The sequence below is a fragment of the Melanostigma gelatinosum genome (assembly GCF_949748355.1).
Source record: "Melanostigma gelatinosum genome assembly, chromosome: 18".
Taxonomy (NCBI): domain Eukaryota; kingdom Metazoa; phylum Chordata; class Actinopteri; order Perciformes; family Zoarcidae; genus Melanostigma; species Melanostigma gelatinosum.
In genome coordinates this window covers 3,625,336-3,630,398 of record NC_136651.1, presented here as the reverse complement: position 1 = coordinate 3,630,398, position 5,063 = coordinate 3,625,336, and positions in this window count along the sequence as shown.

The window sequence follows — 5,063 nt, the reverse complement described above, 5'->3', positions numbered from 1 at the left end:
ATGAGCACAATAAACGTTCGGATGATTCTTAAATATGTGGTTGTGTTTTTCTTTTTAGTCATAAGAGTTTTGTACCATAAATCTCCCAAAGGGTGGGTTTTCAAATGGAGCTTTATACAGACTATGTGAATAGTGTGTGTGTGTGTGTTTAGGGGGATGAACTGGGTTGGATTCAAGCTCCGAGCTAAGCCGTGCTCAGTCTCACAGCAAAGATGAGAAGGGATGGCCGCATAGTTTCCACGATCACAGGACTTGTCTGCTTGTAATGAGACTAATTGGCTCATTACATGAGCCAATTAGTCTCTGTGTTCTTGTTAATGCCAAGAGGAGGAGAGGTGGGGGGGGGGGGGAGAGAATGTATTGGCTCATCTGGTGTGGGAGAGAACATCAATGGTTTTTCCCCTGACATCCACTCAGGTTAAATGTCGCTGGGTTTGACATTTGTTGCCCGAGTGACTGAAGATGAGCGATGGTGTGAGAGTCGAAGCTCAGGAGGGGATTACCGCCACATAAAACCATCCTGAACCTCTGCATCCGTTCATCACAACAGTCGAAGGTTCTGACAAGTGTATTAAATCCAATAAACAAAAGCAGATGTATCTTAAATGCACTGTGCAAATATGTGCATTGGTTTCACACCAAACTGCGTTATATCTTCACTTCTGTCCACAAAATCTCAGAAGCAGCAATTGTCTGCTTGTCTACGCTGTACCACTCGCCAATCCATAAAGCCACCCTTTACAAATGCTTCAGAAGTTGTAACTCATGGATTTTATTAGTTGGTAAATCATTCGTCTGTTGTCAACATTAAGAACTTTTGGGTTGTTTATCTGTTTGGTGCCCTTTGTCCTTTCCTAATGATGCATTTATAAAAGATGGCATCCCATAAACGGTCGCTTTCTAATCAGCGATCAAGTCTAGAGTTTATAAAATGAAGCAAATCGGCTACAAGACTGCAGCTGTTAATGTAAATGAAGGATCTTGGCCCAGGTAAGGGGGGTAGCGATTCTTCACAACCTGGCAACCCTAAAAGTTGTTCCGTATAAATGGCGCCTTATTAGAATGTTTGCGTTTATTGTCAGAGGTTTCATGTTCGGTATTTGTGTGTGTGGTTTAAGCTCTGCAAGGAGAGCATCAAATGATTCACGTCACATTGAGTGAATCTGTGTGATTGGACCTGCTCAGGGCTGTGTGGGTGTGCAGAGACTGATGAGTGGAATCTTCCATTAGCTTTGTTGAGCCTGTTAGGGCGGGACACATCACAGCTCTGTCCTTCTTATTGGTCGATGAAGATTTATGACCTAATGGATTCTCATCAATGCTCCGGCCCACCTTCAACTTGATTCGAGGTCTCATCAGCCCGGATAACTGAAAACACCTGTGTGGGGTTTCAGAGGCTTTACGGGGAGACCACCCAGGCCCAAATCATTTTTGTTTCTCATGCAATGATCAAGACTGGTTACAAGTGGAAAGAAAACGTCCAAAATACACATTTAGGTGTTTTTTTCTTTTACAACTTTGTATATTTGCGTCTGTAGATTTCTCTTAATTGGATCAAACATTTGATAATGTCTCAGCTGCATATTTAAACATAATATTAAAGAAAACTTGTAATACAAAAAAATGTTCTCTTAATGTAAGTAAACAACTGGGAAAGTTTCATGTTGACATCTATTCGTTCATTTATTTTACCCTATTCATAGTGTCTTCTAAGTCTGTGGAGGTTTTTCTCAAAATTAGCCATAAACCTCCACTCCAGTGGCACTGACACACACACCAAACTTTATTTCTATCTATATTTAAAAGGTTTATATCTTGTTCATATTTTCTGATTCATTGAGTGATACAAAGAAAATTCCCTCAGTAAAAAAAAAAGACTTTCAACAAATAAAACAAGAATTTTAAACCTGGCTTCATCAATATTTCTGTTCCAGTAATGCAAGCATGCAAGCCCGTATTTGATAAAACAATGCCTCTTTTGCATTTATTAACATATTTCAGAAAAACACATTTTGCTCAAATTGCACAAAACATGGCTGGAGTTAAAAGAAACCACATGTATCGGCTCTTGTTAAGGTGGAGTGATTGCACCTGCAGATTTCTCTTTCTATAAGTAAGATATGTTTGTCTTGCAGCCGAAGCAATCGCAGATTCGTTATTAGCATGTCACACTTAATACATCCGGTCTATATTCATGAGCTCATTTGGATGCTGCCTGACACTTATTCTACACGACATCTCTTCATTAATAACGCTCTGTTCTGACTCTCATGCAAGGAACAGAGTGTGAGAAGAAAGGTGTTGCAGGACGGATGTTTGACGGCACCATGATGACTTTTCACGCATCATTGCAGTGTGTAAAAGTAAAGCATGAATAAATATCATTGCCATATGTATACATGTGCAGTCCAAATAAAGCAAAGCAAATAGTGTGAAAATTGTGTTACAATTACGAGGTGTGATATCTTAGAGGTAAACAGAGCAGAAAACCACACGAAGTCACAAAGCCTGTAATTATTGTTCTATTCAAACTCTAAAGTCGTGTTGAGGTCATTATTTTTACTCCATAACAAATAAAAATGTGGAGGCGAGTGGCTCTCACGCTCACAATGATCATTAATTAAAGCTATGGCAAAAAAAATTCAATAATAAGTTTTTTTAAATGAATTACTGATGGAGCCTGAGATATAATATTTTAGCTGTTTACCAGCAGTGCCTCTGCTCACACTCCTGCACCTGGCTTTAACTGTGAATGTCTTGTCATGTCTGAATAAAAGTATAAAATGTACCTCACAGCTTGATGATGCCAGCAGTGTATTTAATGTCTGAAAAGGACTACATAGGCACACCAAATGTTCCCAGTTTACCAAAACGGCATGTTTTTGGACTGCAGAAAGGAAACCCACACAGATACTAAAGAACATGCGAACTCCTCAGAGAAACACTCCAGCTGGTTGGCTGGTTCAAGCTCACAACCTTCCTGCTGTGAGGCAGCAGTGCTTGTGTCAAGCTAATTAGGCCCTTTGTCCAAATGCATTCATTTGCAAAACACGTTTTTGCTGGACAGATACTGTATGTATTTTCTGTTTCACGTACACCAAGTTCTGGATGTTTTCTGCTTATTGGCTATAGTTTATAAGCTGTGATACAATACCAATCATTTTCATTCCGCCTTTATTAAAGGAGCAGACAACAGCTGTCAATAGGTTTTTGACAAGCGGAGCAAAACTGCTGTCTTTTATCTCAGAAGTAAAGAGAAGGTCAAACCTTTCTCTCACCAGATGCCACTGAAAGGCTAATGTCTGTTGTTGTTTTTGTCCATCAGCAGGTGATGAATTCCTTTTCATGTCTGTGCATTGACAGTAGCTTAGCGATGACTTTTTCAAACTGCTGCTGTGGAAGTTTTTCGCAGTAACCAGACGGAGAGAATGCTGATTATGCGTGTTTTGAAATCCCCTGATATCCTCCTGAGAGTTTTGGAATTCATTCAGTCTGTGTGTCTCTCTTCTTTCTGACAGAAGGTTGAAGAGCAGACAGAACACATGTCCTCTGATGAATTAGACTTGCACTCAGACATGATTTATGTAGATTATTGAATGGCATGGGATTCAACCCGATTCATTATTTGAGAAAACTTGTCTGTTCTCAATGCTAATGTCACGCTTGACTGAAAATCTGGTTATCATCATATAACCTGAACCCTAACCACCGCTGAGGAGAGACAGGTGAAATGTGTGCATTAATGTGTTGCGACATATGAGACATCAGCATTTTTTCACCGAAGGTTAATCAGAAATGTAGCCTGGAGGAATGAGTGCAGGCAGCCATGGAAGAAAAAGAGCAAACATTACTTCCTATAAACATCAGCATGTTAGCATTTTGAGGATGTTAGCATTTAGCTTGCACAGCGTCAGAGAGCTGCTGATGCAGCTGTAGGCGCTTAGGCCGGTTTAGTATCGCTGTAGCCTGATGACGACAAAGAGACACAAAACAATTACAAAGTGACACAAAACGACAACAAAGAGATACAAAAATGACGAAAAAAAGAAGTACAAAAAAACCAAACAATTACAAAGGAGTCACGAAACAATAACAGAAAGAGGACAGACCGCTCTAAAGTCTGTTCGTCTTGCTCCTGTAGGAGAGGTGGTGGGGCATTTTGCATGTCTGTGCCCTGAGGCCCATTGTCTCATAATCTGCCAGTGATTAATTATACTTATTCATGTTCAAGCCTAATTAATCAAACCAACCACGAGCCTAAAATATGCATGAGGAAAGTTACTGGGAGAATGTTGAGAGGAGAGCTTCCTATTGCTTTTGCTTGTACTTAATTGACACACAAAAACACACACAGTCTCTCTCTCTCTCTCTCTCTCTCTCTCTCTGTCTCTCTCTCTCTCTCTCTCTCTCTCTGTCTCTCTCTCTCTCTCTCTCTCTCTCTCTCTCACACACACACACACACACACACACACACACACACACACACACACACACACACACACACACACACACACACACACACCGTGTTTCCTTGTATTGCTTCCAACCAAACTTTCATAATTTAATTGGGCAGCCATTACCAAGTTCAGGACACGCTGAAGGCTCTATTTCTAAAGACCACCAAACTTCCCACAATCTGTAGCTGACAGTGTATTTCCTCCCCCTCACTGCTCTCTAAGGTGAGAATCCCCACAGTGTTTGTGCTCATTTAGCAATTTAGATTAAAGGCTCTTTTCTCTGAGAGCAGTCAGAGCAATGAACCCTGACCCACATGGGTCGCCTTGTTGTTTCTTCCGTTCCAGCTATTTCTTCTCAAGTCAAGTATCATCCGTCTGCACTGAGGAGGTCTGGTGCTTGACAGCTGGAAGGTTGATCTGAGATGAGCAATGATATTCCTCAACAACCTCACTTATTTGCCGGATGCAAAAGAAGAAGTCTGAGTCTCTTCAGATGTCCAACCTCTGCCCCTCAATGACAAGGACTGTATATGACAGAAATACTGTATGTATCGCACTCAAATACACACAACTCCTCCGGGCATGTACATTTCCCAGCACCTGCAC